The sequence below is a fragment of the Chinchilla lanigera genome, unplaced genomic scaffold (assembly GCF_000276665.1).
Source record: "Chinchilla lanigera isolate Chin_1 unplaced genomic scaffold, ChiLan1.0 scaffold00024, whole genome shotgun sequence".
Lineage (NCBI taxonomy): Eukaryota > Metazoa > Chordata > Mammalia > Rodentia > Chinchillidae > Chinchilla > Chinchilla lanigera.
The window spans coordinates 23,422,501-23,437,693 of record NW_004955425.1 but is presented as its reverse complement, the minus strand read 5'-3'; the positions used below and the strand labels follow the sequence as shown (position 1 = coordinate 23,437,693).

At 37.8% G+C, this 15,193-nt stretch overlaps 1 protein-coding gene across 1 annotated transcript in view; it reads right to left on the bottom strand.

Annotated features, from left to right (window-relative positions):
• The window catches only part of Wdr41 (WD repeat domain 41), a 144,768-nt gene that overhangs the window by 73,204 nt on the left and 56,371 nt on the right, over positions 1-15,193 (bottom strand). The gene's annotated exons all lie outside the window — the stretch shown is intronic.

The window sequence follows — 15,193 nt, the reverse complement described above, 5'->3', positions numbered from 1 at the left end:
AAAAAAAAAAAAGAACTTGGACCCCTACCTGACCCCATATACAAAAATTAACTCAAACTGTATCAATAGCTAAAATATAAGAGCTAAAAGTATGAAAATCTTAAAACCAGTAAATCCTCATGAACTCAGATTTGACAATGGAGTCTTAGATACAATATCTCTGCCCCCAAAAAGCAACAACAAAAATAGGTAAGTTGGGATTTATCAAAATTAAAATGTTTGTGCATCAAATAGCCTTATCAAGAAAGTGAAAAGATGACATGCAGAATAGAAGGTAATATTTGTAAATCATGTATCTGATAAAGGTCTAACAATCAGAGTACTGTATACAAACAACTTTTACAATTCAACAACAAACAACTCAATTTTAGAAATGGGCAAGGGACTTAGATATTTTTCCATGGAAGCCATATTAATCGCCAACACACACTTGAGGAGATGCTCAATATCATTAGTCATCAAGGAAATGCAATTCAAAACCACTTTGGTCATGCCAGTTTGTACCCATTACATCTAAAAAAGGTAGCTAAGTATTGGTGAGGTCATGGAAGAACAGGAACTTTCTACATTGCTTTAGAGAGGTAAAATGTTTTAGCTATTGTTGAAAACAGTATAGTGGGTCCTTAGAAAGTGAAACATAAAATTACCATGTGTCCCAGCAATTCCACTCCTTTTCCTTTCACTTCTTTCAAAAGAAGTAAAGATGGGAACTCATACAAGTATTTGTACCAGAATATTCTTAGCAGTATTATTCATAATAGCCAAAATGTGGAAACAACCTAGATGTCCTTCAATGGATGAATGGATAAACAATACTCTCCAATATTAAAAAGAAATACAATACTGATATAAGCTATAATGAATCTTGAAAACAAAAAAGCCAGACACAAAGTTCACATATTGTATGATATTATTTATATGAAATATCCATAATAGAGTGGTTAATTGATTAATTGGTTAATAGAATCAGAAAACATTGATCTTTGTCAGGGACTAGATCAACTTTATAATGATCTAGTAATGTAATTAACTTCATTGTGGAATTAACTTCATAATGATTATGGAATTTTGTTTGGGGGTGATAAAAATATTTTGGACTAGGGGTAATTATACAACATTGTAAGTGACTAATTGTGAATGTTAACAATCTCTTTAAAATGATTACTTTTTATAATACTTTCACCTCAATGAAAAGATTTATTTATTTATCTATATATTTCCTCGGCACTTTATTTTTTTAAATTTATTTTTAAAATAGAAGGAAAACACATTAACAAACAGACATCCATTTACAAAATAGCATAAGAACAATACAAGCAGTACAGAGTTACAGACATAGTGGTAGGAAATTAACAATGGTTGTTGTATTATGTATTGATATCTTCAAAGTGGTTTCTCAGGAAAACAAATAGAGACATGCAAGATTGATCAAATAAGTAATCATTAACTGTTCTTTTCAGTAAAGCAATAGAAGTCAGTAGTACAACTATGTTAGCTATCCTTTATATACATACATACATAATTTCCCCTTCTTTCTTTTCTCTTTTCCCTCACTCCAGTTGCTCTTTACTTTTGAGCATTTTCTTTTCATTTCACAATGTCTATCACACCTCCTAATTTTTGTTCACTCTTTCAGGTTCTTTACACTAGTGAGACAATATGTTGTTTACATATGGAGGTCTGGTTTATTCAATGAAAAAATTTAAAACAAGTTCTGGATGTTAAAAAAAAGTTAATGGTAGAAGTCAGGTGGTGGATATACAGGTGTTAACTGACAGTCTTCCAATTTTGCTGTATATTTGAAATCATTAATAATAAAAGATAGAAAAAACTGAAAATACTAAATTTAATGCAATTTTAAATAATAGGAACTCTCAAATGTTGCTGGTGGGAAATGAAAACTAATACAACCTTTTTAGAAAATCATTAGGTACTATCTATTGAAGTTGAATGTGCTAATATTGTGTGAGTTAGCCATGCACACTATAGGTACATATTGAACATAAATGATTGCACATTAAGCCCAAAAGTCATGGATAAGAATGTTCATATCAGCTTTATTAAATATCCAAAAGCTTTGGGAATCCACTATCTATCCATATTAAAATGGATGAATATATAATAAATAATAATAAATAAATAAATAATAAATGGATAAATAAATACAGGTGGCACACACCTGTAATCCTAGCAGCTGGGAGGTTGAGGCAGGAGAACTGCCATGAGTTTGAGGTCAGCTTGGGCTACATAGTGAGTTCAAGGCCAGACTGCACTACATAGTGAGGCTCTATCTCAAAAAAAACAAAAAGGGATTCAACAGTGCTGAAGAAAGAAGGAGCCTCATTCAAGGCTTCCTAAAAAAAAAAAAAAAAGAAAAGAAAGAAAGAAAGAAAAAAGAGGATAAATAAATCATGCTTGTATTTATGACTATACCATGGAATATCATACAACAGTAAAAAATAAATTAACTTCAGCACTGTACAATAACCTGTTTGAGCCTCCTAACCATAATGTGAGATGAAAGATGCCAGATTCAAAAGGATACTGTAAATATGTAATTCAAAAGCAGGCAAAATTGAATTAGAATAAATACTGATGAGTACTTGGGCAAAGGTTAAAAAAGGAAGTAATTACCACAAAAATTAAGAAAGTGCTTATGCTTAGAGAAGTGGGAGATTATGACTGGGTTGGATTATACCTTGAAAGGGGATTTCAGGGGTGTGGGATACTAGTAATGTTCCATTTCTTTACTTGAGTATCTAAATTTTTTACTTTTCAGTTATTATGTAGGCTGTATATTTATTTTATGTTCTTTTTTCATGTGTTTTATATTTTGCAATTTTAGAAAAAAAATTGGAAGTACATAACAGGTTGAGAAGAATGTTAGGAAGTAGGATCTTCATCATTACCAATGGCAGTACAAACCAACATGACAGTTCTGAAGAACTAATTATTGCCAGTAAGTTTCAGTCGGCAGACTCCCCTTTACCCAGCAAAACCACTTCTGGCTACCTACTCTAGCAAAATTCATTCCATGCACAAGGCTGTTTTTGTAATGTTTTTAAATTTGCTCTAGGTGTTCCTTAGAGGAGGAACTGATAATTAAATTCTGATGGATATCTATTAAGAAAAGTTAAGCAGCAGTCAAAAGCAATGAACTACAAATAGCATGGAGTGATATGGACTGACCTTTCAAAATAATGGTGAGTGGAAAAAGGAAATAAAATAATATCCATGTCCTTTGTATGACTGTAAAATGCAAATGAAAAGACTTGTCTTTCAGAGATTCATAGTTACCAAAGTACATATAATACATGCCTACACACACATGCCAAACACTATAGGGACCCCTGAAAGGACAGAAATGGGAGTGGGGCCAGAGATGGAGGGATTAAAAGGGTGAAACAGAGAGGATGGTAGTGTGCTATCAACAGAATATAAATTACTTTCACTCCCAGGGCCCAAAGAAGAAACAAAAGAGCAAGGTAATATGTACATTTCCATCGCTAGGACAAAATAGCTGATACCCCAAACTTAAAGGAGGAAAGGTTTATTTTGACTCTCAGTTTTAGTAGCTCCTGTAGCTCCATGCCCAGCACCTAGGGCAATTTGTGGACAGATATGCACTCCAAATGGCTTGTGTGGCCCCAATTCTATGTTCATGATTGCTCTCCTAGGGTGGCTTTACTCACTGCTGGTCACTTTCCTCAGCAGGCATTCCATGTTCCTGGTATCTCAAACTTCTTGAGGTCTCCACTGAACTTTCAGCTTTACTCTCACAGCTTCATATACTGCCCTTTCAGGGGACATTGCCTGGCCTCCTAGGCCTTCTGAAATCTGGGTGGAAGCCTCCAGGACCCTGTAACTCTTACATCTGTATGCCTGAAAAACCATCACCATGTGGATGGTGCCAAGGTGTGTCACCAGCTTCAGCAATAGCTAGGCATCCCTTGAGGCCTCTAAAAACCGGGATGGCTGAGCACTGTGAAATAAATCCTGGGGACCCAATTCCCTAGAGAACTGTTTTTGAACAGGGTTCCCTAGGGCTCTATTCTCAAAGCAAAGTCTTTCAAAAGCATTTACCCTTTTATACTCTTGAGGCAGTAAGGTAGAGGTCTTGCTGATTCCTGAGATGCCCTCAAGGCATCTTTCCTATTGTCCTGATGCAAGGTACTTGGGTTTTTAATGCTAATCTTTTCAGCAATAATGCTTTCCTTTGCCTCATTTGGTAGGCATTTTCTTTCTGTTGAAATTTCAGACTTGTTACATCTTTTGGCTCTAATATTTGCTCCGGATTTTGATTAAAAATCTGGCTAAAAGCTACCAGCAGCACCACGGTACAGCCTGAATGCTGGGCTACCTTGAAATATCCTCCGCCAGATTAATTACTCTACCACCCTTAATGCCAGTCTGCAAAATCTCAGGACATGGGGGAAGTGTAGACAAGTTTTCTGCCCAAGTGTACCACACATGGTTGCAGGTCCAATTGTTAGTGGAGTTCTTGTTCCTAACTGAAACCTTATGACACTGGTCTTTACAGTCTACATTTCTGTGAACATTCTGGTCATCTGATCTCTAACCAGAATACCCCAGCAAGCTCAGCTTACAACATTCTAGGGCTTCTCTAGCCAATCCTTCAAACCTTTCTAAATTCCTCCAATGAACCACTTTCAAAGGCTATAAACCACATGTTCAGGTACAGTCACCACAATGACCCACTTCTCTGTTGCCCAAATCTGTCCTTGTTGCTTTTCCCTCAATGGGACAAGACATCTAAGGAGAAATTTATTCTGACTCATAGTTTCAGTCCGTGGTTGGTAAGCTCAGACACAGAAACAGTGTGGTGGAAGGGCCTGGTGTGGAGGACAGCTGCTCCTATCTTGCTGGCCAGGAAGCAGAGAGTGAAGGAAAGAGCTAGAGAGGGACTGATACATAACTTTCCAGGTCACGCCCCCAGTGATCTACCTCTAACTGGGCCTTACCTCCTAATAGCACTCAGTTGCTGAACTAATTAGTGAATGAATCCACTGATGAGTATAGCCAATTATCCTCCAAAAGCCCTGCCTCTGAGCACATGATTGCTTTGGGAGATAAGCAAGACATAAACCATAACACAATACATTAATAGTATTATTATTACTGAATTACAGAATCCTCAGGCCAGTTCAGGGGCTTCTTTCACACCATTAAATCTTACCAGACTTCTTCCTGGGGCTCCCCTTTCAGTGGTTACTTCCTCATATTACTCCTGTGCTTTCTGGAGCATTGATGGGCTCGTCTCACCAACACTATATCTTCCTTTCCAAGGCCTACAGAATTATGTTGTGGGGTGTTAAGTTGCATCAAAGAAATGAATTCTACAAACATCATTCATGTGTGATTTTAGAAAGCTTACTACTGTTATAGCTATTATATGAATATTAACCTACAGAATGCAATGTAACCCTTTTGTTAAAAATTGAAAGCATTCCAGATGAATCTAAAGGTGGTATTCAAAGAACACATGTTTAAGTGAAGGCTTTAAAAATTCATTATTTACTTTGAAAATTAGATATAATATTCTTTGTTTTTTAAAAAATCATCTCATATGGGGCTGGGGATTTAGCTCAGCAGCAAAGCGCCTGTCTGGCAAGCGCAAGGTCATGAGTTCGGTTCCCGGTACCGGAGAAAAAACAAAACAACAAAAAAAATCATCTCATAAACTAGCAGAATATCCTTTATAGACATAATCTATTACTCTACATAGGTCCTATATAAAAATGCATTAAAAACATAAAATTCCATATAATACTCTAAAACAAATTTGTATTTACCTTCTTACATGTCGTGAGGGGGAATCTCTTATTATATATAGACAAAAATAAATAAACCCACAGAGAGAAACTATGAAAAATAGTTTTCAATCAAGCACCTATAAAATTTCAATTTAACCAGAAATGTATTAAGCATGTAATATGGGAAGCTAGGCATACCAACATAGCTCTCGCCCTTAGCAACCAAAAATAAATGGCATGGGTGCTGATTTTAACGTCTTTACTTTCTAGTCAAAAAGAATGTTTGATTGTTTTATAAAATGTGCACGATTTTTGTCCATTTTCTGTTGCAAATAACATAACACCACACACCTGGTGAATCATAAAGAAAAGGGTTTTTGTTTGGCTCAGAGTTCTGGTCCAAGGTCATGGGGCCACATCTGGTGATGGTAGAATCCAATATGGTACACAGTATCACATGACAAAAGATACAGGGCCTGTGAGAGACCTAGCCAAATTTGCTTTTTAGTATAACCACCTTCAGGACAGCCCATTAATCAAATGGTTGGGCTAATCCATTCATGAGGGCAGAGCTCTAATCACCTCTTGAAGGTACTACCCTTATCCTACCTCTTAGTAACTCATAATAGTGGTTAAACTTCAATACGAGTTTCAGAAAGGACAAACCATATTCAAACCACAACATGCTACAAATTAAAACAAAATAGTTTTGAGATGAGGTAAGTTTGTGAACTCAATAGTTACATTTAAACATTATCTCATACACTTAAATATTATAGTAAATACAGAGGTGTTCATAGATGCAGCAATTTCTGAAGTTCTTTTTAAGAGTCAGGTTATCTTTAGCTGTATAAATTCTCTCTCTCTCTTATTTTTTTTTTTTTCTGGTACCAGGAATCAAACTCACAGCCTTGCACTTGCCAGGCTGAGCTATATCCCCGGCCCTTTTTTTTAAAAAAAAACATGTTTGTTCTGCCATCTTTTCCCCAAAGTTTCATGGGTCGATGTATATATATATATATTGGTCTTTTTGAGACAAGGTCTCGCTATGCAGTTCAGGCTGGCCTTGAGCTCACTCTGTAGCCCAGGCTGGTCTCAAACTTGCAGCGATCCTCCTGTCTCAGCCTCCCAAGTGCTGAGATTACAAGCGTGCACCACCACGCCCGGCTAGCTATATAAATTCTGAGTCAGTTCATTACTACGTTGCTAAATTCCCCCTTGCAGTCGCAGCTGGACCCACTATCCTTCATTTCCTATCCTGCATTGTCCCCTTGATGTTCCATGCTTCTTGTGGAGAAGAACTGCAGCTCTTAATTGTCTGGGGCCACATTCCTCCACACCATTTTCCTTTTCTGCAAAGACTGTTTCATGCTTGTGAAGCGCTGAGACCCTGCAGAAAAAAGATGCTCTACCTGTGCAAAGGCTGGTTTTCACCACAGTGGTTCCTGCCTAACACTAAGAATGTGTTTGGCTTTAGAATGTCAAAGTAACAACAAAGCTTTTTCTCTTGGAAAGCCATTCCATTATGTTCACTTTGATGTCAGTTATGTCTGTAGGGTGCAAAAATACCTTTATGTAGTCACAGCTCAGAGTCAGCAATGACTAGCCCAGGGGGCTAACAACAAAGACTTTATATTCTACTACATCCCAACAGCTAAGCAGTTCCCGAGTGGTTACCTGAGTCATAAAAATACTAGCATCTTCAACTTCACAATGACAGGAAAAAGGAACAGTTGGCCTAGATTTACTGTAATTGTTTATCTTAGATTCACAAAAACGGTCTTCATCTATTTGTCTAGTCTTTCTCAGTCACTAGTATTAACAAATAGCTGCTTTATGACAGGCCAAATTGCTTTTGCCCATAGATTAGAATGTAATGTTATAGTTTAACAGCAAAAGTTTCTATTACAAAAATAAGAACAAATTAAGTCTACATATTGTAGAATTTGCCTACCTTGCTCATATAAGACCATCTTAGCTCTACTGAGAAATTTCCAGTGAAGTTTTGTCTTTCATTTGCCATTCTAAGGATGGAAAATTTTGCATTCAAAATTTTGTGCATGGATTTTACTATCCAGGTCTAAGCCAGGAGGAGTTGAAGGTACTTGGTCGAATCAATGTCCCTTTCTTTGAAATATATGAAAGAATGCTATCCTCTGCTTTATTGACCCAATGAAAATATCCTAGTCACTTCTTTTCCATGTTTACTGAGATCCTACTGTGTACAGTGAAGTGCTAAGTGCTGGGGATAACAGATATAAATATTTTCTGTAATATCAAGGAATCTAGAGTGTAATAAACAAGACAGACATAAAACTGACCAATAAATGAAGAAAAATGAAAGACTTTAACAGACGCATAAGTACAAAAGAAAAAGTAATGAAATTTACCTCCTGAGATCAGGGATGTCTCCAGTGAAGACAGAACAATCAAGCTAGTACTAAGATTTTCAAGTCAGGGAAAGAAAGAAAAATAAAGGAGATCATTAATGAAGTCCAGGAAACAAAGAGTTAAGTAGTTCAGAATTACATTTTACAAGAGGAGAAAGGACCCTGGATGTTAAAATTTCAGTTCCTGTCACATCTCCTATTCACTACAGAAATTTGGTTGATGAGAAAAGTAAGATTAGCATCTAGAAGAGCTACTGACAAATTTGACATATGTTATGAACACTAACCTATCAAAACATATGCTGGTTGTAATCACAAATCCAAACATCCTGGTGCATTCCAAATGAATACTGACTTTACCCCAGGTTCCACCAGAGCAACCACATTTAACTATGTAGGTTCTTCAAAATGTACCTGAGATTTCATCAGGCACGGTAAGACACACAGACATGGAAATGACTGCCATAAAGGAAGAAGGTTCCATTCACAGATCCCCCTGCCATGGTGAAGCAATAGGGTCAATAAGGAGGTAGAGGGAAGAGAGAAGAGCACAGGCCATAACGTTTACTGGAATTTTCACAGAAAGGAATGGGTGAGGGATATAGGGACTCTGAGTGAGCTTAGATTACATAGCTGGAATAATTTTGATAGCATCTGGGCTGTTGAGGCAGCCCCTAGATGTCCAGTATTTGATGCTGTGGTGACTTAGGGCAAGGGAATTATTGGCTTGGTGTATAGAGCTTGGTAGGAGATATGGTTGGGGTATGGCTTTGGAATGATTGGTTTTTCTAGCAAAGGAAAACCTTCAGGGGAGTCATTTGCTCTCTGTAGGAATTAGCTCACCCTGGGAGGGGCAGCCTCTCCAGAATAATGGCACCAAATGCCAAAGCAGCGGAAACTTAGAAAGTGAGAAGGTATAATCAATAACACACACCGCTGCTGGTAGTGTAGGTAGGTGCCAACAATATTTGTTATCTGGATGAATGAGTAAGTGAATGATTATGTCAATGTGTCTAGAGGACAGATAGAAATGTGTAGTAAGATTAGGACCAAACATATATGCTGAAGTCAGATAGGTAGGTTTGCATGCTATGCCAAGAAGTTGGTCTTATAACAAATTTTAAAGTGTTTTTAATATTTTCCCTACACTCTGTAGTGAGAATAAGACAACAATATTGGCTAATCAGGTAATGACTGGAAACTAGAGAGGTTTTTAGTTTGCTCTCCCTCAGCAGTATTTTTTCTTTTTGTCTTTTTGAGACAGGGTCTCACTATGCAATTCAGGCTGGCCTTGAACTCACTTTGTAGCTCAGGCTGACCTTGAACACACAACGATCCTCCTGACTCAGCTTCCCGAGTGCTGGGATTACAGGCGTGGCCCACCATGCCCAGCTCTTTTTTTTATTCTTATAAGAACATTGAATCTTAACATAAAGACTTCACCCTGCTTACCTATTACCTTCCAAAGGCCTACCTCCATGTACCATCACATTATAGATAAGGGGTTCTACATAAAATTTTTGGGGAGACACAACTGTTCAGCCAGAGCGCCATCTGTTGACAAAAGCTGAAATTACCCTCCGACAGATAGTTAATCTACTAGGCTGTCTTCCTCGATCAGCTCTCTGCCTCTGCAATGTTCCAAAGTAGTGCTTCTCAAACTTCAGTGTTCGTAAGTGTCTTGGTCACTTTCCTGTCGTGGAGACACAAAACTTGACACCCAAAACTTATAGGAAGAAAGACTTATTTTGGCTCAGTTTGTAGAGGTTTCCATTGATAGTTGGCCAGCTCTAGGGCAAACTGCATGGGGGCAGGGCCTGGGCGGAGGAGCTCTGCTCAGCTCATGGCATCCAGGAAACCGAGAGTCAAGGGACGAGGCAGGAAGGGAGATGAATGCTTCCTCAGCATGCCCACAGCAACTGCCCCTTCTGACCACAGCCATCTCCCAAGAGCAAGTCAGCTACAAGCCCCACAGTGTAGTCGGCTTCCAAAGCCTCAGCACATGAGATTCTTGGGGGACATCCAGGTATAAACTGTAATAACAAGAGTCATCAGCATTATCATTTAATTGTAGATGCTGTTTAATTTCATCTTTAATTTCCTCTGTGACCCATTGGTTGTTGAACAGGGTGTTGTTTAGTTTCCATATGTTAATGTAGTTCTTCTGATTTCCTTTGTGGTTGATGTCCAGTTCTGTTGTGCTATGGTCAGATAGTATGCACAGGATGATTTAAGTTCCTCTATATTTACTTAAACATGCTTTGTCAGCTAATATATGGCCTGTTTTGGAGAACATCCCATGTGCAGCTGAGAAGAATGCGTATTCTGATGTTTTCAGGTGGGACACTCTAGACATCTACCAAGTCCATTTGTGCACAGGCTTGGTTTAGTTCTACTATTTCTTTGTTGATTTTTTTGTCTAGTTGATCTATTTATTTGTGAGAGTGTATATTAAGGTCCTCCACTATAACTATGTTAGTGCTTATTTGGTTTTTCATGTCTGTTACTATTTGTTTTATGCAGTTGGGTGAACCTGTGAAAGGCATACCTTGCTCTTGGATAGGAAGAACCAACATAGTGAAAATGCAATCCCAATCAAAATACCATTAGCATACCTCACAGGTCTAGAGAAAACATTCCTAAAATTCATCTGGGACAAGGAGAGACTGAGAATAACAAAAGCAATTATGGGCAACAAAGACAAGTCAGGGGGCATTATAATCCCAGGCCTAAAATTATATTACAAAGCTACTGTAATAAAATCAGCATGGTATTGACAAAAGACAGGCCTGAGGACCACTAGAACAGAATAGAAGATGCAGACACAACCCCAAACATACTCAGCCACTTTATCTTTGACAAAGGGGCCAAACATGTTTAAGGGAAGAAAGATAGCCTCTTTAATAAATGGTGCTGGAAAAACTGTCTCTTCCCAAGCCAAAGACTAAAACTAGAACCATGTCTATCACCATGCACTAAATTAAAGTCAAAATGGGTCAAAGATCTAAATATTTAAACAGACACATTAATTTACTGGAAGAGAAACGGGTGGGAAAAAAAAAGAAATCTTGAAGGCAGAGAGACTTCATGAATAAATCCCAGATTACAAGAGAAATATACAAAGAATCAACAACTGGGATCTCATCTTATTAAAAAGCTTTTGCACAACAAAGGAAATCAACAACAGAATGAAAAGAAGATCCACAGACTGGGAAAAATTATGGCCAGTTGTCCCTCAAACAAAGGACTTATATCTAGAGCATATAGAGAATTGAAAAAAAAATCAGATTCCCCAAATTCAAAGAGCCAGTCCAGAAAAGGGCATCTGAGATGAATACACACTTCTCAGATGAAGAAATACAAATGGCAGGGCTGGGGATTTAGCTCAGCAGCACAGTGCCTGCCTGGCAAGCACAAGGTCATGAGTTCGGTTCCTGGTACAGGAAAAAAAAAACAAAAACAAAAAACAAGAAAAATACAAATGGCAAATAAATAGATGGAAAAATGTTCAACATCATTGGTCACTTGAGAGATGCAAATTTGAGCAAAAGTAAGATTCCATCTCACCCCAGAAAGAATGGCTATCATCCAGAAATCAACCAATAACAAATGCTGGAGGGGTTTGGGGAAAAATGAAACCATCTCCACTGTTGGTAGGAGTGTAGACTGGTGTGACCACTGTGGAACTCAGTGTGGAGATTCCTCAAAAAGCTAGGGTTAGAAGTCCCACTTGACCCAGCTATTCTCCTGGGTGTCTTCCCACAAGAATTAAAAACATCATACCACAGCAATATATGTGCACCCATGCTTATAGCAGCACAATTTGTAATCACTAAATCTTGGAAACAACCCAAATGCCCATCAACTGAGGAATGGATAAAAAAGATGTGCTATGTTTAACACAATGGAGTACTACTCAGCCACAAAGAAGGATAAACTTGACACTTTTATAGGTAAATGATGCAACTTGAAACCATACTCATAAGTAAAACATATCAGACTCACATGTGTAAACATCGTATTATCTCCCTGGTATGAGAAATTGAAAGAGTAAATAAGGACTAAAATGTAAATGGATACTGTGAAATGGCAAGGAATTGTTCAAAAGGAAAAGGAACTAGGATGGGGGAAAGGGGAAAGACAGAAAGGCAAAAGGGAGAAAAATGCAAGTTAGCTGTACTATTAGCATCTCTTAGTTCATTGAAAGGAAAGGTTTGTGCTAATATTGTTTAAACAAGATATCATGCCTATATCCTGTACTCTGAATAACTACTACAAAGACAATACATAATGTATTAATTTTGTAACTCTCCTACTAACCTGCTTTGAAACTGTTTTATTGTTATTTTTATTTTCTTTCCTCTTTTAAATTAAAAAAAAAAAAAAACTTCAGGCCATACTGTTAGAATGCAGATCCAGATTCCCAAGGTCTGGGCTAGGTAGGGCTGATTTTGCTGTCTCATAAGCATTTATGAGATCCCCTGCAAATGTACCTGGTAAATACTTTGTTGGTTTTTTATTTTATTTTATTTTATTTTAAAGAGTAAAAGAAGGATAACATAATAATAGGAGGGGCTTACCAAATTACAGACAAAGTGGTAGGAAATTATCAATGGTTATTGTTTTACATATTGTTATCTATAAGATAGTTTCTCAGGAAAGCAAATAGACAAATGATAGTGAGTTACAGACAAAAGAGGTAGGAGATTATCAATAGTTGTTGTACTATACTTAGGTATCTTCAAAGTGGCTTCTAAAGAATATAAATAGAACTATACTTGAGTGACCTAGTGAATAATCATTCAATAATTCTCAATGGTTGTTGTAGGAAACACATAATAATAAACATGGATCCATTTATGAAATAGGATAGGAACAATACAAACATTAGAGAGTTATGGATAGATTAGTAGGAAAATATCAATGACTGCTGTAATACATGGTGGTATCTTCAAAGTGGTTTCTCAGGAAGACAGAGATACACATGAAGGATCTAACAAGTAGTTACAGCCTAAGGGCTGTCAAAAATCAAGTGAGCCGTCTGGGAATACTTTGAATAGAAAGTTTTAGAGGACTGATTATTTCATGTTAGTGAGGCAATACAGTACACAGAAATGGTTAGCAGGGAGTCTGGTTTGAATACTGACTCTGCTGCTTCTGGCCTTAGACAAGTCATTTAATCTAAACCTCAGTTTCCTATAAAATGAGAATAATAATGAGAATCTGTTTCAAAGAATTCATAGTAACAATATAAAACCCCACCAAAACAACAATAATAGCATGGATAACACAAATAATAATAACTAGAAGAGAAGGAAAAGCACATAAACCCAGCTTGGATCCAGCAAGACTTCCTGACAGCTTAGTGATCACAATTCTAAAATAGCATACCTAACCATTCCTACAAAAGAAAGATTATGATATTCTGATGAATTTTCTTCTTTCCATGGTGGAAGTAAGAGTAGGTTCTTTTCCTCTACATAACTAGGCCTTTACATAAAGAACAGACTCACAAGATGAAACACAAGGTAAAACAAGCAATTTGCAAGACACCTCCCTGCCTTCTGCTCCCCAGTGCAGAAGAAAACCAGCTAGAAGAGATGGGAGGGCTGGAGCATCCCATCACTCATGATAGAGTCCCTATTACCTGTAAGGGTGGGTAATAGGCCACATATCATTCTAGCACCTGGCAGGGCCTCATGGAATGAATCTGGCATGAGCAATTCCACAAATATATCTCAGGGTATCCAACAGCAACAGCACGATTTTCACCTGATCTGGCCTCAAGTTGCCTTAAGGGAACCATCTCAGAAAGGTCAAATTTTTTTTTTTTTGTATTGAGAATCAAACTCAGGACCTTGTGCTTGCCAGGCAGGTACTTGTGCCACTGAGCGATATCCCCTGCCAGAAAGGTCAATTTTTAAATTTCCACTCTTTGAACTTTCCAGGGATGGCTGGCATTTAGAACCCATGCTGTCCAGGCGCAAGCAATTCAATAAACTCTAAAGTATACAGAGATGGGGATACAGTTTAGTGACACAGCCCCTGTCTGGCAAGTGCAAGGTTCTGAATTCAATTCCCAGTACCAAAAAATAAAATATACAGCTAAGAGCTAGTGGCACTCTTGCATTCCAAACACAGATTTGTGTCTAAATTGAAAGTGCTGTATTACAAAAAAAGTAGTATAAACCTGTTTCACATTTGAGGCCAACAAGCTTCAGCTACAGAGATGGATGACTACAAGAAGAAAGGCTAGAGGGGGCTGGGGATTTAGCTCAGCAGTACAGTGCCTGCCTGGCAAGTGCAAGGTCATGAGTTGGATTCCTGGTACTGGAGAAAAAAAAAAAAAAGAAGAAAGCCTTACTTATTACAGATTGGCCATAAGGGGAGCCAAAGCCCTGGAAACAAAATTTTCTAAGACTTCTTCCAGGAAAGAACCGAAGGCTACTGGGCTACTGGTACAACCATGCCCTAGAATTTTTGACTTGCTGTTATCATAGTACTCTTGAGATATACATCATCTCAAGTCAATGCACATAAATGAGACTTTTAATAATTGAAGCAGCTGCTGTAACCATTATGAATTGGAAACATGCACAAAGAAAAAAATTGAGAAAAATATAAAACAGAAAAAAATAATTAAAGACACCCATAGAGTTTTAACAATGTTTTTATAAAGCCAGATGTGGTGACTCATGCCTGCAAATCCAGAATTCTGCAAGGCTGAGGTGGGGGATTACACACATTTGAGCTGTTATGATTTGTGTCTCTGTGTCCCCCCAAAGTCTCATGTGGTCATGGGGCAGCCTTTTAGAGTTTGATTGATTATGGGTGTGAGAGCTACACCCGCCCTGGGGTGGATAGTTTGCACATGTAAGGGAGAGGAAGAGGCTGCTTGCCATCATTCCTCCCTTTGGTGATTGTTGCTTTGGCTGTGTTCTGCCACCATGAGCTGTAGCCCTCTGCCGTGTGCCACTTTGCCTTGTAACCTGCCAAGTATGGACTGAAATCTCCACAAACTGTAAGTGA